Raw genomic sequence first — 22,866 nt, 5'->3', positions numbered from 1 at the left:
AATATTTGACATATTTTCTTTCCTCTTCCCTTTGCATGAGGGACAAGGACACTTGCAAATGACTCATTTTATTTGAATATCAAGGTCAAAGGTAAGGAAAGAACTTTTTTGAGCAGAAGAAAAGTTGTCACTCAGGTTGTCCCATAAGACTAAAGTCCTGTGAACTCAGACATGTCCCATGGAGAAGAGCCCAGGAGCTAAGGTGCCTGTAGAATGTGTGGGCAGCATTGGGCAGAACTGCCTTCATCCTTACAGGGAGCACAGTGCGAGCAGGATCCTGGGAGCACAGTGTTAGCATTTATTAAATGTTTTTATATGGAATATTCTTATACAGATCCTGGCACATGGAAAGTGTCCAATTAAATATTGTCTTATTAACATTATTTTTTTTCAGTCCACACAATGACCCCTTGAGGTGGGTAGTATTGTTATTCTCATTTTACAGATGGCAGTAAGAGGTAAGGCAACACTCCCACAGTGATATGGCTGGTGTGTGGCAGAGAAAAATGCTAATCTGCGCTCTTAGCCATCAAACAGAACTCTATGGAACTGAAAACAGCCTGAACAGTGAACTGATAGCAGCCTGAACAGCGATGTTTACCAATAGAGTTAAATACTGAGAAAGTAACTTGGTGAAGGTAGAAGTATTAACCAGAGGCATCCATCAATGCCTAGAGCAGAAGCAGAACAAAAATGCCGTGAAGGAGATGAAAGATGAGCTCCAAGCACAACGTGAGGTCTTCCCTGAGGGCTTCCAGAACTAGTTAGAGAGGCAACCTGTGGAACTTGGGCATAATGTACCTTGTATTAGTTAGGATTTGATTTAGCTGAGAGTAACAGCTCCAAAATAGCAAAACTCCAAAATAGCAAAACTCCAAAATAGCAAAACTCCAAAATAGTAAAATTCCAAAATAGCAAAACTCCAAAATAGCGGTGGCTTAAATAAGTCCAAGTAAACGGTCCAAAGTTAATACAGCAACTTCGTGGTCATCAGGGACCCAGGATCCTTTTGTGTTGTTGCTCCACCACCTTTGGCATAGCTTCTGTCTCATGACTTGAGATGGATGCCTGAACTTCATTTGTACATCTGCATTCCAGCCAGTAAGAAGATAACAAGGGAAAGAGAAGGGCATGTTCCCTGCCTTTGATGACAGTTCTCAGAAGTTGCACACACCACATCTGCTTACATCACATGAGCTAAAATTTTGTTACGTGGTCAAACCGAGCTTCAAGCAAAGCTGTGAAATGTTGTGTTTATTCTGGGTGGTCAGGGGTCCAGCTAAAAATCCAGGGGAAATGGAAAAGAAGAGAGCATGGATAATGGGAGAAATAGCCATCCTGTCCTACAACCCTCCCTAGTTCAAGGCTGATGTTTCTGTCCTGTGGTCTGCTCTAAGAAAGCAACTGTGGGCTTTTCTGTCAGAAGCAAAAGTTCAGCAGCTGGGGACCACAAAGGCATGAGTGTTGAAAGGATAACGCAGAAGAGTTATGCTGGCCTCACGAAATCTATTTGTATTGCTTGAATATCCCTCTTATTTTCAATCTTTCCTTTGCAAAAAGCTTAAAACTGATTCTAGAGTTAAAACACAAAATGAAATGGCAGACTATATTTTCCAGTAAATAAAATGGAAACATCTCATATCTGTGATCATACTTTTGCTATGTATCTTCTTATTTTTCAAGGAAACTATGAGAAATGGGTTGTGTAATTTTACAGGACTTATTTATTTGTTAAAGAACTGAATCATCATTGTCAAACCAGGAAATTCTTGCAAAACTACAGTATTTAAGGGAAGGTGAATATATTACACAAATGCTCAAAAATGGGTATCAAAACAGTTCTATTGGGAAGGCAAAGTTGTGGGAGAAACATTTTGAAGATTTTTAGGATTTAGGTTAACATTCAAATAAACGTTTGCTTGCCCTGATCTCTTGCTTTCTCGAGTAGCAGTCCTTCATGTCTAACTCCAGGTTCTGACTGTCCTGAAATATTTTGCCCAAAATGAGGGTGCCATCTGTTTTCTACTATGACTCAAGCAATGCAGGAGGTTGTTTATTCTCCCATAAATCTTCCTTAGGGCCCAGAGAAGGAGTTGGCATTCTCAGATGGGAATAACTGCCTTTGAGCTGTTCCTCCTTTAAGATGTGTACCTGTTGCTGTCATCTGCTACCCTCCCGGTTCACTCCCTTATTTCGTTGACGTCTTCAGCACCCAGCTCTTTGTCCTTTCAGTACAAATGTGTGCTTTCATCCTTGGTGACAGAAGTGACCATGTGGGTACCTCATCCTTCACCTTGGCTCTCAGTTCCTGGACCTCCTCAAATACCGTGGCCGTCACCTCTGCTCCATGTAACCCACCCAATCCCACCCACACTCTGGCTCTGGTCATCACTTGGAACTGCTCCACCTCTGAATCTCAACCTTCTATCTCACCCTTGGACTGAACTTCTTATATTTTCAGCTGCCTCCTCTCTTTTCTCCTCCAACACCTGATCTTCAGCCTCATAGTTTCCACTTGTCCTTTGATTTCTTCAATTTGATGTCTTGAGCACCTTCCTGGCCTCATTCTTAAACTGTCTAGCCTAGGTTCATCCAGCGCTCTTTTACCTACACTCTAAAGCCCTTGAAAACTTGTCCTCCCACTGCTCTGTCTAGAAAAATCTGGAATGAGCTTTCAATCTTGCAGCTATTCTCTCCTCCCGTGTGAGATGAGATGGGAAGGGAGTAGAAGAGGTGTAGATAGGTAAAAGAAACTAAATAAGAAGACCAATGTGGAAATTATAGAATTTGCCTCTTTGAAGTAATGTTTGCTACTACTATTGGGTGTTAGCATAGTAATAGAATGAGCACAAGAGGCGGTTCCAAGAAAGACTGCGTAGGCCTTGGGTGGGCAATTCAAGGGAAGGGAAATAAAGGGACCATTTTTCAAGATGTGGACAGAGACCAGGGAAACCACAAATGATAATGCTGTGCCCTGAGGCTAGTTACAGAGGGACACCGTCACCATCCTTAGGCCTGAAGGGGCCAGGGGCAGGAGCCCTAACCAGAGCCCCAGTTAAGCCTGGGTGAAGAGGGCCATACCAAGGATTGCAGCCACATGACCCACAGGAGCACCAGAGGGAGGGAGCTGGGGAATTCCTCTCCTCTCTCCCACTTTGCTCAGAGACCCTGCATCAGCTGAGCACAGGAGAAGCCAGGAGGTGCGGGAGCCTCTTGAGGTAGCCCACACAGGTCAGCCTCCCTGGGCACAGAGCGGGAAAGAGGGAGAAGTATGGAGAGTGCACAGGGAGGGACAAAATGGAAGCTGGCGAACTCATCTCTACCTCTGTGAAGCTTCCCATAGTCACCACAACGTCCTCTTCTCCCTGCTCATTCAGAGAATATTCATGGGAACTCAACATTATAGTGTTAGTTATCATTGGACAATATAATATAATGGATCCTAATAGCTAATATTCATTAAGGACTTACCATGGGTCATATACTTGAAGAAGCATGCTCATAAACTAACATTTAATCTTCACAACTCTATGAGGTAGGTAAAGTTATTAATATCTAGAGGTTTCTTCTTGATAAAGAAAGGCTGAAAGGATAAAGGATAAATAATTTGCCCAAAATTGCTTCTGAACTAAGCTAGACTAAAAACAAAAAACTCAGGACAGTGCCTTGGCACATAGTAATTGCTGGAAAAACTTTAGCCATTAATATTAACATACATCTATACCATTAATAAACCTAGTCACAACATTCTGTGACAGAAGTATTGTCATCATCATTTTCACGTGAAGAAGATAAAGTTCTGAGGAGGCCCATCACCTGCCCATGAAGTCTGCTAACAGGAGCCGGCTCCTCGCACTACATCGCAGCTTTGGTTCGTTGCTCATGCTGCCCATCTGTGAGGCGAAACTCGCGGTCACTCTAGGCTGGGCATTTTCCCAGTCAGATATTGACAGGCCGACATCCCAATTACATTCCATCTATTCTTCCTGGAGTTACTCCCAAACCCCGAATGATTCTTCAGAGAAAGGAAGACAGGTTTTTAGCCGCAGAACGCTGTTGACATTTCCTTAATTTTGATCCTAATAGTGACTTAAATCTGTGACACTTGCAAGATTTTTTTTTTTATTGATCTTAACTTTACTCTTTATTCTATTGGGAAAAGAATAGATACGCCCGTGTAGCTCCAATCATAGCAGAGTTGAAATAATCCTCTGCCTTGGAGCATTTTAACCCCAGCCAGCCCTCCACCACCTAGCTTTTACTTTCTAAGGTGAAATAAGATAATGCACAATGCTCACACAGGCTCAGCCCTTCCGGCCATATGAAACTTTTTAATCTGCCGGGATCCAGGACCTCTTGATTTAAAATGCATAGAATTTCTGCTTGTAGAGTAAGCTACACCCAGCTGGGATATTTTAAGTTTTAACCCTCAGCTAGCTGGGAGAAAACCAGTCCCAAGGGTGAATTCACACCAGGAACATTCTAGGAACTCTGTATTGGTAATGACAGCAAGCCTGCTGGACTGTATGGAAATGAGTCTGTTATAGTCTGAACTTTGTCATGTTGGACAAGAGATTTACCTTCCCTAGGTGTCAGTTTCACTCATGCATTCAGTGTTCACTCGCTGGTCCATCCAAGAGTGTGGATCTGAGTGGTCTGCAGCCCAGCTTCACCACAGGCTAATAGCATACTCTTGGATATTACTTGACTGTTCTGAGCCTTTGATGTCTCAGCTGCAAAATGAGATGATACATTTATTTAAGGGCAAGGAAGGATAGAGATAAAGTCCTGGAAGACAGGAGTTCAATAAATGCTACCAAGACCTACCATTTTCGTTACCATCTATGTCGCACTCACTCACGTGTTCAAGAAACTTTTTAACACCCAATTAGGCAGTAATGGTACGAAGCAAAGTTTTCTTTCTTTTGAAATAAAAGTACTTTTTGAGTGTAGCCCTTGAGTGTAGCTGGAGAATAAGAACGTTGAACCAGATGATGACACAGGTTGCTTCTCGATCTGTTGACAAGTGGAAGATTCCATGAGTGGGATAAGTTGTAGGGTTCTTTCTCTTTCTATCATGCACACTCCCCTGGGCCCCGGTCTCACTCCGTCATGGACCTGGGAGTGGTGGGGGACAACAGCAGCGATTAGTTTGGGAGGGTTCTCATCCGCCCCCAGTGATCTCCTTGGGCTTGAAGCTTGTCCCTACCCTGATCAGCCTCCATCTCTTCTTTACCAGCTTGCTAAACATTTCCACTGCAAAAGCCCCTCTCCCCAGCAAAGCAAAGATCAAAACACAGCTGACCCAAAGAAACAGGCAAGATCCCAGCTCGTTGTTCTTTGGACAGCTCATCCCTTGAGACTGAGACACTTCATATCAGATCAGTTTTCATGAGAGTGTTAACATATTTCTCAAGGGATGCAGTGTGCAGGTGGGACATCTGAAGCCGGGTGCGGAATTAAAGAGCTCTGCATGCAACTGCATCTGCTTCAAATTATGCTCTGCAGAAGACCAAAATACAGCCCCAGGAGTCTAAAAATACTTCTTAGTTGTTAGCCAAAAAATGCATTTATTCTTGGATTCATAAAAATGCAGGCCATGTGAAATATGCGGGGGGCATGCACTCTCATAAAAAATTGACCAAAGAAAGAGAAGAAGTTAAAATAAACTTAGAAACTCCTTTATTGAATGGAAAGAGAGAAGGTGGAAGTTGTAAGGCTTTGGGGTCAGACTGGGAAGCAGAACTGGGAAAGCTTTGCCCTCAGGAAAAGAGCACTTCTGAGGACCAGGCTGCCCCCGTTCCCCGCCCCCTCCCCAGGAAGACCCTGAGCAGCTGTGGGCCAGGCTCCCCACTCTCAACACTTTGGAGGAGACTAGCAAAGCCAGAGGTAAGGACCTATCACAACCCCAAATCTCAGAACTGTAGTCTGTGCAGCGCTTCTCAAAGGACCTAGGATTTGGAGCCAGGGTTTTTTGTCCAATCCAGGGTGAATCAATAGTTTTTAAAAATACAATAAGAATAAATTACAAAAAAAATGAAATAAAAAGATATATAAAATAAGCTCTCATTTTTAATTACTAGATTCAAAAGAAATAAAATTACATTTCAAAATTATTTTTAAAAAGTACCATGAAAAGTTTCTAAACATGCTGTCTCAATATCTGTAGAGTCATGCCTCACCTAACAGGGATACGTCCTGAGAAACGCATTGTTAGGCGATTTCGTCATTGTGTAAACATCACAGAGTGTACTTACATAAGCCTGGATGGTATAGCCTACTACACAACTAAGCCATATGGTACTTATTTTATGGGACCACTGCCATCTGTCATTGACAGAAACGTCATTATACGGCACATGATTGTACTTATCTTGACGTGCATCAGTGACAATGTCCGGGCATCACACTTTGAATAACATGGGTACATCAAAGAGTGTGGCTCTCAGAGGCTTGCAGCCCAGCTTCACCACGTGCTAATAGTATACCCTTGGTCATTATCGACCATGCTGAGCCTCTGATGTCTCATCTGCAAAAATGGGATAACACTTTTATATAAGGACAAGGAAGGATAGAGCTAAAGTGCCTGGAATGTAGGGGTTCAATAAATGCTACCAACACCCACCATATCCATTACCATCTATGTTAGTTTCCTATTGCTGCTGTAATAAATTATAAATTTAGTGGCTTAACACAAATGTATTCACATAGTTCTAGAGGTCAGAGGTTTGAAATAGGTTTCACTGGGCTAAAATCAAGGTATCTGTAGGGCTGTGTTCCTCCTGGAAGCTCCAGGGGAGAATCCATTTCTTGCCTCTTTCACCTTCTGGAGACTGCCTGCATTCCTTGGTTCACGGCCCCTTCTTCCATCTTTAAAGCCAGCAGTATAGTTTCTTCACATCCCTCTCTGTCTCTGACCTCTTCTGCCTCCCTCTCCCACTTTAAAGGACCTTTGTTATTCCATTAGGTCCACCTGGACAATCTAGCATAATCCTCTTACTTTAAGGTCAATTGGTTAGTATGCTTAATTTCATCTGCAAACTTTAATTCTCCCTTGCCAGGGAATATATTCATATTCATATTGAACCTATTCAAATTCGTGGGGATTAGACTGTGGACATTTTTGAGGGGTCGTTATTCTGCTTATTCCACCATCTAATGTCATTCATTCACACACGTTTACTGAGCGCTCACTCAGGGGACGTATGGTGCTGACTCGAGGCATATAACCAGATAGAAGGTAAAGGTGGGCCCTAAGTTCATGAGTTTGTGCTTTAGAGAAAAATACTAACATTACACAAATTATTAATAAGTATTAGAGATAACAACTGTATTATGAATACATTTTCAGGGAATCCTGATGTCAGCTGAGGGAGAAGTTCACTTAACATGTATCCAAAGATACTACTGTGTGTGTGTATTAACAGACAAATAATTTAATGGAAAGTATTATAACAATTGCTTCACCTATATTTGAAAAACTTCAGAATTTTATTAAAAACATCAAAGTTTCAGAGTACAAGTCCCAGGAATTTATATTTTGTGTATATATCAATATTTTGTACATGCACTTCACATACACATCATACGCCCAATGGTTCCTTTTGATGTTAGAATCTGAGAATTGACATTTCAGTTTTCCGACCATGCTTGATCAAAAGAATCACTGATGCCCACAGTCCAGGTGTCCCCTTCCACACCTTCTGAATCAGATTCTCAGGAGAGGGACCTGGGAATCTGCATTTAAAACCAATTGCCCCACCCCCAAACACATACACCAGTGACACTTAAAATCAGGCAAGTTTGGGAAACACATGTCTAGTTGAAAGAAATAATCTTTGGCCTGGGAATCAGGAAATTTACTTTCTAATCCCAGCTTTTCTACTTTAGCAAGTTCTTAGAGCTTGGAGGTCCACGTTCATAATATTCAAACAGTGGTTTGTGAAAGAGTGATTTTGTTTATCAGGAGACATTTGGCACTGTCTGAAGACTTTTCTTATCCTATGGCTGTGGAGGAAGGAGGAGAGAAGGGGAGAGGTGCTCCTGGCATCTAGTGGGTAGATCCTAGGGATGCTGCTAAACATCCTACGATGCACAGGACAGCCTCCACAACAAAGAATTACCCAGTTCGAAATGTCAATAGTGCTGGGGTTGAGAAACCCTATATTTAAGTGATTTACTCAGTAGTGTTCCCAAGGAAAATCTGTAGGGGAGGAGGAAAAGAGGGAGGGAAAAGGATAGAAGGCCAAGCAAGGGCAAGGGGTCAAGCCAAGTCCTGCTGGAAGCTCTGGATATAGTGCCGGTCCCACCTCAGAGCTGTCCTGATCAGAGACGAGGCTGCTGGAGTATTTATACTCCCATAAGTCAGTCACTGATTATGGACTGCCCCTGCTCCGCTTCTCTGTGTGTAGGCAAAGTGAGCTCTGGTGCCAGCTTGAGGGCTACCCCTGGTCAAAGACTGAGGTGCAGTTTGCTGGCAGTGAAAGCACCCAGGGAACCTCGGAGAGGAAAACGGTGAAGCATCCCTGGGGTGGAGTATTGACAGTTACACTAGAGCAGTAGTTTCCGTCTTCTTTTTCACCGCAGATCTTTAGTAGAAACAAAACTCTTCTTGGAAGTTCAATAGATAGTATTAATAAACACAGAGTTGCATTGGTTGAGGAAGGGGAGAGTGGAGCCTGTCCCCTCCTCCTCAATCCTCACTCCCTCGTCCCCAACTCCAGGCTCCACAGACTTAGAGCTTCTTAGAAGAACGTTATTGAGACATTGTATTAGTCTATTAGGGTGGCCATAACAAAGTACCACGAACCGGGTGGCTTACACAACAGAAATGTACTCTCTCATAGTTCTGGAGGTTGGAAGTCCAAAATCAAGGTGTCACCAAGGCCATGATCCCTCTGAAGGCTCTAAGGGGAGGATCCTTCCTGTCTCTTCCTAGCTTCTGACAATCCTCAGCACTCCTTGGCTTGTAGATAGCCGTCTTCTCTCTGTGTCTTGGCATTGTCTTCCTTCTGTACATGTCTGTGCCCACATTTCCTCTTCTAATAAGGGCACCAGTCATATTGGATTAGAGCCCACCCTAATGACCTCATTGTGAAGTATTGGGGATTAACACATCAACATATGATTTGCGGGGGGATACAGTTCAGCCCATAAGAGACACAATCCCTAAAATCCTTTTCATCACTAAGCTTCAGTGTCCAGTGATTCTATTAAGTGGTTAAGTCATCCTTCCATGGTATTTTCTGAACTATTTTGTGCATTCATGTTAAGTGGCTTGATTATTAAGTGGCTTGGTTAAGATTAAGTCCTCCAGAGTTATCACCCTTAGTGGACCTCAGAAACACCCCAAATAGCTACCTCATTCACATCCAATCCAGCAGTCATGGGAAAAGCCTGAGAGTCACTTATGTAGACTGAGAGGAGCCAAGCATTGTTCATGAACACTAAGAATACCACACACAAGGAGACAAGAGTCTCCTCACGGCCATTATCCCATATGACCTTCAAACCACCCAGAGAGGTGCTCAGGGCGGGGATGTTATTCTCATTTGTCAGATGAGAAAACTGAAGCTCAGAGCGTGACTTGCCCAAGGCCACATTGGATCCAGCCTTCCCCTACTCACAACCAAGCCTGGTGCTTCTTTCCAGAAAACCAGCTTACCTGGTTTCTTCCAGTTAAGGAGAACTTATAAAGAGTGAAATCTGTGGCCAACGAGTAGGAAAAGATGATACAATACTTTGACTGAATCAAATCTTCCTTTGGAGGAAAAGTAGTTTATATCTTTATGATTTGGGCAAATAAATTTAGTTTAAATTGAAAGCACATGGACCTTAATAGTGGGCCTACCATGTGCCAAACACTGTTCTAAGGGGTTTTACATCTATTAGCTTGTTTAATCCTCACAACAGCCATTGGAATAAATACCACTATTACTCACATCTTATGGATGAGGAATCAGAGACACAGAGAGGGGCTAGTTTACTAGAAGAGAATTTATTCCTGCAGGCACTTCTCTTGGAAATTCCAGCTAGTAAAAGCAATAACAGTAGAGAGATCCGCCATTTATTGCATGCTTTTCATACAATTTTCCCACTCCATCCTCACAATAACCCTGAGAGGTAAACATTTCCATCTCCCTTTCCTGGATGAATAAACTAAGGCTCAGTGTTCAAGCAGCCTGACCATGATCCCACGGCTAATATGTGGTAGATCTCCGAAGGGTCCATCCAGATTTTTGGTTCTACTTTCAGACCTTCCCACAGAACTGGTCTGATAGAAGTGACTTTTGCTTATAAGTTAGCCCTCTAGGAGATGGACATTAGCTCCAAGTACGAAATACCTTTAGGGCAGTAAGTAAAGTATTCCTTTCACAGAATTAGAAAATCCCAAGGGATAGCCACTGTGGCTAGGCATTCACACACTTTCTAACTTCATGTGAGTCAGCAGCAGTTTTCTAGACTTTTTTTTTACACCATATAGTGTCATTTTATTCAGGCAGCAACAATCTGAAATATCAAATTAGCATCTAAGTAAATAAAATTACTCATGTTGTGATAACTGAATTTTAAACACAATCCATTACTCAGTACATTTTAATGTACTTATGGTGGAAATGACAACATGTCAGCTGCCAAACTTCCAATACATAAGATAATAATACAAAGAACAGTTTCTAGTAGATAGTAAATATTCAGTAAATGCTATTTAAGTGTGCTTACTGTATTAACTCATTTTATTCAAAGACTATCCCAAATAATCAAACAGCAGATAAGGTCAATTTTTCTTCATTTTCTTTTCAAACTCCTCCATTTGTGACGACTTTAAGACTAGACTTTGGATATTTCCATAAAGGACTTTATTTACCAATCATCAAGAATATTCTGAGTAAGAGTAGTGGATGAGAGGTGGGTGAGAATGGGAGTGGGGATAGAGAGATCTTTGTCTTATTCAATATTTTTATTGATGACTTGAATAAGTATTTTTTCTATTTTTTCACATACTCAGACAATGGGGAAGCCAAGGGTAAATGGGTCCAAGTTAGGAGAAACTTAACCAGCTAAAAGCAATGGGTCAAGAGTCATTTGGTCAAAAGCAGGCAGATTAACGCCAACAATATGGTCAAATGACAAGTTAGTAGAGAATGAATATTCTTGCCTCTAGAATTCCTTCCCCAGTTGGAGCAGATCCACCTGGTGAAAAACTACAACATCCTTATGAGACGGAGGTACTCCCAAGCCTCCTCTGAGTGGTCACTGTCTACAAGAGTGGCCATGGTACCAGCAGGCACCCCTGGAGGACCTTGTCTACTTTCTCAAGTTGTTAGGCAAGCCACTGTGTCTCAGGGTGTGGGGTGGGCTGGCAATGGGATGCATCAGAGAACAATAAAACAAGCGGAAGGAGAGGAAGGAGTCACTAGACTTGACAACGTCTGGCTCCTCGAAAGTCCCTAGGAAGCAGTTCTACCACACACTCACTCCCTACTTTTCCGAGAAGCTAGAGGAATAGAGACCACCGGGGTTCCAGATATTCTCCCAGGGCCACTGCTGGCCAATGTACGTTTAATCCGCATCTTTGGCCTGCCCAAGAGGAACTACCAGCATGAGCCCTAGACTATTTGAAAATTTTGTCAAGGCTAAGCAGTGTCCTCTATGAGCCAAAAAAATTCTTTAATCTTTAATAGAAGTGGGATGACGACTTCAAAACTCAGTCTAAATATTGGCAATAGTAACCAAAAATCACAATGTTTCTTTAAAGATATATTTAGAAACTTGCACAATTTTTTTTCTCTTTATGCTAAGTAGAGTGACTGAGTGCATAGTAGGCATCTAATAAGCACCATTAACTGATTACTTGTCTGTGAGCTATAATCTACCAAAAGGTACTGCTTTTCTGAGGAAATGAAGGTCACGGATCTACCTTTATTTCACAAGAGCCTTCCGGGGGAAGGATTTTGCCTGAAATAGGCTCTTTCTGAAGTTGGATCAAAGTGCTCTGATTTGTAATAGGGGCTTAAGACTACTTGAGACCCTGTGATGCACCACCCAGTCTTCAGGAATGAAGCACTTACTTTCCCGGCCGCTGAGAGTGCTGTAGGCAGAAGCCCTCAGTGTCAAGCACTGAGACAAGATTTTGAAACTGAATCATCCAACACCCACCTGGCAAATAGACCGCATTGCTGACAGTAGATGAGCAACAGACAGCGCCTGATACTAGGTAGCAATGCAATTCTTGAGGTTTTCAACCAATGATGAACTGGTGGAAAGGAATTCATTGGGAGGTGCTTATGATATATATCAAGCATTTGAGAAATATGAGGGAAATAATAACTCTAAGTACAATGGAAGTGAATGGCTATTGGTAAACTCAATGATCTGGAAAAAACATAATGAAAAGCAGAGAGTGATTAGCTGACAATTATAAGCTAAGAGTGAATACCAGAGAGACCATCCTTGGTAGCATATGAAGATGTATTACCTCCTACAGTGGGAGGGCTGAGAAAGCTGAGAAGCAGCCCCAGGAATTTGAAATAGCAGTTGAGCTCCAATGAAGGTTTAACTCCAAACCGAAACAGTGTACTCTGCCAAGGTCAGGGCACTGGCTGGGAAAGAATGGGACTTGGACACGTGGCATGGGGACACCTGGAGATATGCTCCCCAAAATATTCACTGCCCAGATTTCTCCTAACCTTCTGAGCCTGCACAAGTGGCCCCCTTACTCCTTTCTAAAAGATAATATATCTGCCTCACTTGAGGAGAAAGGAGAGGTCTTTCTCCCATAAGACAACATGCATCTCCCTGACCCCAGAATCTGCCCCTACTCCCCTCCTGGACACTAGATCAATAAACAGGGTTAAGTCCTGACATAATCAGGCTTTCCAGCTTTACATAGTATGTCCACTCTAGCATGCCGTCTCCTCTGAGCCTTTTAGTTCCCCTTTCACTGCATGCCATGGCAATCTCTGGTCTTTTTACCTCATTTGCTTGGGCCACCTCCTTTACCATCCTTCTAGGAGCCATCCTAGCATCACGCTCAAACCATCTCCTGGGGTCTTCTCCAGATTATTTAGAATGTATTCTGGGAGAGAGCTCCCAAATCAATAAACTCTTCCTCATCCACCTTTCTATTCCACCCCTTGTAAAGATGATAGTCATCATATCTCCATTTAATTCATCAGTCTACTCCCTGCAGAAACCAGACAGACACTGAAGGATGACAGTGGATTAGTAGAAACTCAACTGAGTAGTAGCCCCAATTACAGCTGCTATGACAGCTAGAACAGATTAGCATGTTCTCAGGCTCACGATATGGGGTCACACATTCTTTTACAATCCTATTAGAAAAAACAATTTGATGCTTCACATTCATTTGGAATGCACAATGATATGTGTTCACTGTCTCCCATTCTTTCTTAAAAAATAGTCTGAAAAGACCTGGACATCTCATAGAAGCTCACGTTGGTCTACTCTATGGATGACGCCATATTAATCAGACTACATGAGCGCAAAGTGGCTAGCTCATTGGAGGCCTTGGTGAAATACATGCACTCCAGAGAATTTGAGATAAATCCTTTGAAGATTACAGGGAGTGCTACATCAGTACAATTTTTAGGTGCCCTCTAGTCTGAGGCAAGCTGGGACATACTCTCCAAAGTAAAGGAAAAATTATTGCTTCTTGCACTTCCAACTATGAAGAGGGAAGTACAACACCTAATTGGCCACTTTAGATTCTAGAAGCAGAATATTCTCTACCCAGATGTATTGCTCCAAACAGTAGAGTGAACGACGTGAAAGCCTGCCAGCTCTGAGTGGGGCCCAGAGTTGGAAAATGCTCTGTAGTAGGTCCAGACTCCAGCACTTGATCATATGGTCCAGCCCACCAAGGCAAGAAGTCAGGCAGGGCCAGTGGCAATCCATTATAAACTAGAAGTGCTACATCAGGATTGACCACAGGTAGGATTATAGAATATAAGCAAGTTGTATAGGCAGATAACCCACATCTCCATTTCATCCGTTACTCTTACACAAGCACCTGTCCTTCAGCTCACACCTGTGATCACATATGGGATCCCTTAGGACCAGGTAACAGAGGAAGAAAAAGGCTGAGATTGGTTCACAATGGGCAGCTCAGTATGTGTGTGCACACTTAAAAACAAATCAAACCTGCACTATAGCCCCATTTAGGGGCGGCCTTGAAAGACAGTGGGGAGGGAAAATCATCCCAATGGGCAGAGCTTTGGGCAGTGCAACTGGTCATTCATTTTGTGTAGAAGGAGGAGTAACTTGAAGCTAGAACGTATATGGACCCACGGGGAGAGTAAATGACTTGACAGGCTAGGCAGGGCCCCAGAAAGAGAAAGACTGGGAGATCAGGGACAAGGAGCTCTGGAGTAGATGCTTACAAATTGTGGTAGGCAGAATAATGGCTCCCAAAGTCGTCCATGCCCTAATCCCCGGAACCTGTGAATATGTTACCTTATATGGCAAAAGAGATTTTGCAAATGTGATTAAGATTATGGTGCATAAGATGGATTATCCAGGTAGGCCCAATCTAACCACATGAGTTCTTAAAAGTGTAGAGTCTTTCCAGGCTGCAGTGAGAGAAATACAATAAAGGAAGGTCAGAGAGATGGCAACCTGAGGATTTGATGCCCCCTTAGGGGTTCTGAGATACAGGGAGCTATGTGCAAAGTCCAGAGAGAAGCTTCTTAGAGCAAAAGTCGGCCCCCAACTGACAGCCAGCAAAGACACAGAGCCCTCAGTCCTACATACCACATGGAACTGAATTTTCCCAAAGGAGCAAGGAAACATACTCCCCTGGAGCCTCCAGAAAGAAACACAGCCCCCTGACACCTTGACTTTAATCCAGTGAGACCCATATCAAACTCTGACCTGCAGAACTAGAAGATAATAACTTTGTGTTGTTTTAAGCCACTAAGTTGATGGAAATTAGTTATGGTGGCCGTAGAAATCTGGATAGACATACAGGTCTGGATTTTGATTAGCTGGTTTTAAGAAATCTGTGAATGGGATCATTATTTAGCTGTCTACTTTGAGTATCATGCCACTCTGGTAAACTCAACTTTCCTCTGCTGAGCATTTACTCGACTTTGCTCAGGACCTCCCAAAAGGTGAGATTTGGTTTCTGCTCTCAAGAAACTGACAATATGCTTGGAGAGATAAGTATTTATATAGTTATGATACAAGCAGTATGTATCACCTGCTATCAATCACACGGAGAAAGAGAGGGAGAAGGAAGAAAGGGAGAAACGAAAGAAGGGATGTATGGAGGAAAAAGAAACCAGTTATAATGATAAAACATAGAAGAAAAAAGTCATATTTAAACAAATATTTGATACTGAAAAGATTATAGAAACCACAAAGTCTGTCCTGAGGATTATCATTGAAGATAATCCATCTCCTTAAAAGACTCACCAAATGTGATACATACATACAATGGATATTATTCAGCTTTTAAAAACGAGGGCTCTGACACATCCTTTGAATATGCTAAGTGAAATATGCCAGTTACTAAAGGACAACTATTGTATGATCCCACTTACATGAGGTACCTAGAGTAATTAAATTCATAGAGACAGGAAGTAGAATCGTGGTCGCCAGTGGCTGGGGCAAGGAGACGGGCAGTTACTGTTGAAAGATACAGAGTTTCAGTTTGGTAAGATGAAAAAGTTCTAGAGATGGATGATGATGGTTACACAACAGTGTGAATGCTCAGTGTTAAGCCACTCAAATGTGATGCAGGCTTGGTGAGCCAAGGAGTCGAAAGAAAGATTTCTTGGACTCTCAAGGTCTGGCATTAGTGCTCTTTTATTCAGAGAATAGCATGGAGTAGCATGGGGACAGGACCCATGGGGAGTGAAGAGCTGCAGGCATGGGGACAGGACCCAGGGGCAGTAAAGAGGTACAATGGGTTGAGAGTTAGGGCTAAACTTATAAAGTACAGGTATGTGAGTTAGTTCTTTACAAGACAGAGGAAAGATCATGTAAAAAAGTCATTTAAATGGTATCAGTGCAGGTGGGGTCTGGTTATTGGGTGATCCTACAACTTTGGATAGGAATCAGGTCGGATCAGGTCAGTATGTCCTATGCTTCCCAGAGGATGATATAGATTGGTATGTAGGGCAGGATGCCTTGGACTTCTCTCCCTGGGGCAGCCTTGATCCTCATCATAAACCCCCCCCAAACCCATTTGGCCCTGAAATCTTTTGGTGATATGGACAATGGTCAATCTTCTGTAACTATTTCTGGCTATACAAAGTCATAGAGCTGTCCCTAAATGGGGCCATAATGGTACAGGCAGGAAGTTCAATGGAACAGAAGGCTGTGCCTGCAGAGTCCAAGGCTGACAAGGTATACAGATTCTCTGGAGATGACAGAATCATTTGAAGGGAAGTGGTCCAGGAGGCAAAACTTTGTTGACATGTGGAAGACAAACAATGAAATTGACAACAAATTATAGTAAGCAATACAAGCAATATGAATAACCCAGTGAATAAGGCTCTGATAGTAGTCCAGAGACCTGGACCTGACCGGGAGTCCAACCAATCATTTAGGGATAGGGTAGGGTCAGACATGGATTTAACTTGGTGGCTTATATCAGATAGGAAGCCAGAGATATTTTGATGGTAGTCAAGAATATAGACACAACATTCAGTTTCTATAATGGCACAAGTGCCTGCCTGTGCTGCCATCAAGACATCCATTGCCATTTAGTTTTGGAGGACTGCCTTACGCATTTGAGCCACTTCTAAATCCAGCAGCAAAAGGCTATGTTGTGTATCATTTAATGCCTTCATGGTAAATTTGTTTAGGGCTTCCATGTGCCAGATGACACTTTCAATTCCTAACTGGGGAAGGAAAATTGAGGCAAGGTGATCATACGAGTGGAAGACAGAATGGGTCCAGCATTGCCGCAGGTTGAGTAGGTTAGCAGGAGGAGATATAGCAAATGCAGTTTTAACTAGCATCCAGATGATGCCTAGGGTGCATCGTCCAATCCACCCAGGTGGCAGCCAAGGCCATAAGTTAGAGCCACATAACCAATGAATGCCGTTAGAGACTAACGAACGTAGGCTGGGCCATCTATCCCAGTCAGTCCCAAACCAACTAGCATTTTTTAAGGCTATGATATGAGAACACATACAATGGGAAATTTGTCCCATAGGTCAGGTGCTATTATGCCAAGTGTCACAGGCGTTATTGGTTTGTTCCCAACATAGAGTGGCCTTTTGACTGAGTTGACCACTAGCAGGAATGAGCCAAATATATTCGTCCCAAATTTGATATAGTGCATCCTGTGTGGTTAATAGGTCGGGGACTTTACCTTTGGAACTTGTTGTTTATGATCCACCTGTGACAAGGCAAGTCTAGTTAGTATTTGGGCATTAGAGTTGAAGGAAAATGTTTGATTGTGGCCAGGGAGCTCTCAGGTATTACAGACAGATGGCCACAAGGAGACATGATTAGTAATAAATGAATCTTGTAGATGAAAGCTAGAATCTAATATCCATGAATGTGTACTATAGCTTCTACTGAAACATGATTTTTCTCACTAAAATCACCCTCATTCTTAAAAATGATAGTCAAATGAAGATTAACTGGTTTGCAAAATAAGTGTAACTTCAATAAAACTTGGTCCAAGTATTTACATAAGTACAGCAAGAATAGCAATTGATCATACAGGCTCTTTTAAATCTGCTTTGCTGGAATCTTTTTATGAGGAATCTCAGATTGAACTTTAAAGGTTTCTCGAGGCCAGAAAAGCCAAGCCAAGGACTTGCCATCAGATTTTGCCTGCAGTACCTACAGATTTGCGTGGACTCCTCTATTCTTGAGGTCCCCAAAAATATTTCGAGGTTACTTGCACCTGCCAGATAAGTGAGCTTCCTTACCTACCAGGTAATATTGCTGGAATTTCTGTAAACAAGATACCAGGCCAATATTTCCAACTGGCTTTATTCCAGAAAGTCAGCTTTATTCCTCAAAGGTGGTATTGTCATATCTGTGTTTGTACGTTTCTCTCACATATGACATTCCAGTCAAAGACTTGGTAAGATAACCAATGTTTCCAAATGTCTCCTGTTATAAGGAGAGCCAATTCTTATTGAACTTATGCAAATAACTATATTGCCATGAAATAACCATGATCACTTACAAAGAGTTTCCAAATTCTGGAGGGATCAGATAGAGAGAAAAAGATAAATGTTTCAGTTCTGCTCACAAAGGTATAATTTCACCAAATTGCTATAAGACATAGTTAGTATACGAGAAAAGAGAAAAAGATTTCCTTAAATCTGAGAAAACAAAACAAAACATCAAAAAAATCAACATTTCAAACAAAAGTCATAAAAAATTGTAATCATCCTCACCAGTTCATACAGTACTGTATAATCGATTCTTGATCTTAATCTTCCGTTAGAAGTTTTATAAGGTCAATTTCTCTGTTAGAATCCTGTAATATATTACCCAGTTCAGTTTCACCATCTGAAAGTTTATCAGAAAACTGTATTCTAGAATCCTGCATCAGAATCCTTTCCATGAATTTCTCTGAAGACGAAACATATTTGCAAAAGCAAAAAGCATCAGAGTAAAGCAGCAACTATCTGCAAATGACAAAAGACTCAAAAGGGCAATTGGCAAAGAAACTTGGCTACTTCCATGGCATACAACACTTCAAGATGACGACTGGAATTACGGCTGACAACCAGGACAGATTAGAATTTTAGAAATGTTATATAATTTCATAATACCTATATCAATAGCATTCGCCAAAATAATACCACCTAAGAAAGTTTATCATCACTTATTTGACAATGCTTTCTCTGCAATTTAATAGACCAAATAAGCCTAATTAGTTTAGTATTTTCCTCCTTATAGGAAGAGAGCAGATTTCTTTGAGACGTCTCAGGGGCCCTCTGAAAATCCTCAGAGAAATTTTCTTCCTTCTACCAGGTCAAAAGAAAGCTTTCATTCAGGATTTGAATTTTTTTTTTTTTTTTTTGAGGGAGAAGCTTGTCAAAAACATCAAAAGTTTTTAAAACACTTGTTCAAATAGGAAATAACACTCACTGCGAAACAACGCTCTGCTGTCTATTCAAAGTGACAGCAGAAACATCAAAAAATCTTAACAGAGTGACCTCAGTCATTATTTTAACAAAACATAGATTTGTCTTTTAGGCAGACTTGATCAAAGGAACACCTTTTATAACCTTTTTATCAAGGGCAGACCAAAATTTCAAGAAAATTATCCTTTTGAGAGAGAAAACCAAATTTTAATTTTTGCACCAGCTTATTATTAAAACTCATTTACTTAACTGGATTTACTTTCGTCTTAGCCAACTTGACCAGGCATAAAACTCCTTTCTGAATTTCTTTCACAAACCATCTACAACTTTCCTTTCACGCTCAGAATTTGCCCCATGCTTTCTTTCTTCCCTTCTAGTACTTTAAGACAAATTTATCTTTCTTAACCCAACAAACAAAAATGCTTCCAATCTTTATACCTTCTTTACTGAAAACATACATTTTAATTTCCTTGTATACAGAGCTATTTTCCTTACTAATTTCCAGTAGCTTTAATTTCATATATTAATTAGAATTCTTAGTGCTTAACAGACATTGGTAAAAACTAAAAAGGTAAGCAATTATGAACTTTTACATCAGCATTCTAAACACTTTTCATAATTTCCAGAAACATGTTACTTCATAAACACAGGCCATGTTTGCTAATAGGCCCAAACATCCTTTAGCCTCTCTGCAATAAGAAGTCAAAAGTAGATAACTTAGACATGTTCAGCAATAATGCTTCAGTGTTCCATCCTATCCAAAAATGACCCAGATACCCAACAGATTTTTATCATTTAACTTAACTTGGCAAAACTCAAGATTGTTACCAAAAAGAATTTGGAAGCTGTTTTTCTCCTAAGCATACAGCTGGCCCCGTGGCCGAGTGGTTAAGTTTGCGCGCTCTGCTGCAGGCGGCCCCTTGTTTCGTTGGTTTGATTCTGGGTGCGGACATGGCACTGCTCATCAAACCACGCTGAGGTGGCGTCCCACACGCCACAACTAGAAGGACCCACAACAAAGAATATACAACTATGTACTGGGGGGCTTTGGGGAGAAAAAGGAAAAAAATAATAAAATCTGTAAAAAAAAAAAAAAAAAAACCTGCCACGGGAGTCTTGGAGATTGGTGACTGTTCTAATGGCTTAAGTGGCTGACCCATGCTCATGTAAAATTTATATATTAGAGACAGGATTAGGAAGGAATGGATTAATTCATTCTTTATCACCCTCAGGCTCAAGGTATTGATTCTTTTCAGGCTGAACGCCATGGTTTGCCCCATAGAGTAGCCGTGGGCAGCAAACTTGGATTCATACAGCTGTCCGAGAAAGTTCCTGATGAAGAAGTGAATTTAGATCCACCCTTGAAAAAGAGGAAGGCACAAGGAAGAAAAGTGCACTTACTAGAACTTCAGCTCCCAAGCTGGTGAAGCAAGATCCCCGTACGGGCCACCAGAAGAAATGATGTGGGCTCAGCGAGCTGAGTCATTGAAAGAAAGATTCTTGGACTCTCAAGGTCTGGCAGCAGTGCTCTTTTATTCAGAGAATAGCATGGAGTAGCACGGGGACAGGACCCATGGGCAATAAAGGGCTGCAATGGGTTGAAGGTTAGGGCTAAACTTATAAGGCGCAGGTATGTGAGTTATTTCTTTACAAGACAAAATTTAATTTAAGAGGAGGACAGGGCAAATGTATTCTCTTTCATTGGCAATTGCTCTGTGTTTGAAAGGAAGTGGAGCTGGAGGATGCATTCGGTTCCGTGACCACCATCCAACCAGAGAGCTGGGGTCATCAAACTTCACCTTTTCCCTTTTCCCCAAAGCCCGACTTTCTCAGAGACACAACGTCTCAATGTCTGCTGTTTTTATTTTTTCTTTATGGAGGGGCCTCGAGGCAGGCATTGTAGTTTCATATCTCGCCCCTGATCCTGAAGGCCAGTCTCTGGCTTCTCTGGTGGCTGTCATTTAAATTGACTGAATAAACTGTTTTTTCTGTGAGAAAGAGTATGTTTTAGATATTGCTTAATTTATAGTTTCCTTCTCCTGTGTTTTGAGCTTTCAAAATGGGTCTGTATAAGATTTTTAGTAGAAGTTTATAAAAATAATTACATACAACAAACTTTGAGAATGTACTTTGGTTGACTCTCTTAAAAAAAAAGCAAAACTAAAAAAAAACACTTTTTTGGGAACTTCCAGAGAGCATATTTTCTTTTGCTAATGAGGAATTAAGTTTCAGCCGGAGGTTATGCAAATTTACCCTGACCTTTGGCAAACAGATGAGCACCTTCCTGGATTGCTCAGAGTGGAGTCTGGAGAGGGGAACTGTGCTGGCAAAGGAGTCTTGAAAGTGATCCCCCACTTCATGCCCATGTGTGGTCTCTTCTTAAAGACCACCAGAGAACCTCTTTCTTAGACCAGCTTTCAAGCTCAGCCTCCTAAGTCACATAGCTGAAATTCAACTTGTGCTCAAAACTTTCCTTGTAACACTTTTGAAATTTCATTTTTCAGGTCTTGCTGAATTGAGAATCGCCGCCTAAACAATAAGTCTGAGGCAGCAGACATCTGTTACCTAGATAATACTAGACCGCTCAAGAGGTAGCAAGTGGAATTAGATAGGAAAATCAGGATCTTTCCCATTTACTGTTGATCATAATGACTGGCTTCGATTGTTCAGATATGTATATTTTGTATATATTATATACATATGAACAAAATTTCTCATCTTCTCTTAGTGACGCTCACAGGAAATTAACTTCTGGGATGACTGTTGGGTTGTGGTGTACATCCATCTCGCCTACCTAGCAACGTTTCACATCTCTCTTCTTCAGGAACACAGCTGCTCCCCTGCTCACAGTGCTCCATTTGCCAGGCAACAGAGACTGGCTCAATGGACAATTATTTGTCTATTGACGCACAACAAATTATTCAAAACCTTGTGACTTAAAATATAAATAATGATCTATTATGGCTTGTTGGTCAGAAATTCAGATAGGGCAGAACAGGATGGCTTGTTTCTGTAACACAATGTCTGGGGCCACAGCTGGAAGATTTGAAGTCTGGGGGCTGAAATTATGTGCAGGCTCATTCACTCACATGTCTACATGTAGATGCTGGCTATTGGCTAAAGCACCCATATGTTGCCTCTCCCTGTGACCTGGGCTTCCTCACAACATGGAGGCTGGGATCTAAAGATGAGTGTCTTGAGAGACAGTGTATGCCAGGTATAAACTGTGTCCTCCTGATGTCCCAGCCTCAAGAGTTACAGATCATCATTTCCGTAGTACTGTGTTGGTTGGGGCCATCACACTGCAGCCCCCACCCAGATTCAAGAGGCAGGAACGTAGGACCCTGCCTCCCCCCACTCCCCCATATCCCACCCCTGTCCCCACGTGGGAGATGTGCCAGTCACATAGTAAGAACAGGTGGAATGGAATGAATACTTTGGTGTGGCCACACCACACCAATGAAAATATCATCTGCCATGGTTAGGCATGTGACCCAAGCACAGCCCTCAGAATGATTGATAGAGCTGAAGGAAAGAAGCTCCCTCTTTTGTTAGAGTTTCTAAGCTGAAGGGTATAACTCGGGAGGCTGCAGAATGCAACATCTCTATCATGTGGAAAGAGTCTAAATGAAAAATTAAGGCCAAGTCAAAATAAGGCAAGAAGAGAAATGATTAGAGAAAAAGTTCTGGTGGCATTATCACTGTCCCTCTAGGATCCAGCATCTGGTGACTGGCACATAGCAGGTCTGGTCAATAATATTTAGGGAAGGAATAAATGAAA

General features: G+C 41.8%; 1 long non-coding RNA gene across 1 annotated transcript; it reads right to left on the bottom strand.

The window, feature by feature from the left end:
- Window positions 1-3,683: 3,683 nt before the first annotated feature.
- Window positions 3,684-4,733, bottom strand: LOC139077927 (uncharacterized). Its single transcript, XR_011530601.1, has 2 exons — window positions 4,581-4,733; window positions 3,684-4,015 (listed from the first exon to the last, which is right to left on the bottom strand). It is a non-coding gene; the product is annotated as an uncharacterized lncRNA (long non-coding RNA).
- Between the last annotated feature and the right edge of the window lie 18,133 nt (window positions 4,734-22,866).

The sequence above is a fragment of the Equus przewalskii genome, chromosome 20 (genome assembly GCF_037783145.1).
Source record: "Equus przewalskii isolate Varuska chromosome 20, EquPr2, whole genome shotgun sequence".
In the NCBI taxonomy this organism is placed as follows: domain Eukaryota; kingdom Metazoa; phylum Chordata; class Mammalia; order Perissodactyla; family Equidae; genus Equus; species Equus przewalskii.
Note: the sequence above shows the minus strand (reverse complement) of the source record. Positions and strands in the feature narration are given on the sequence as shown.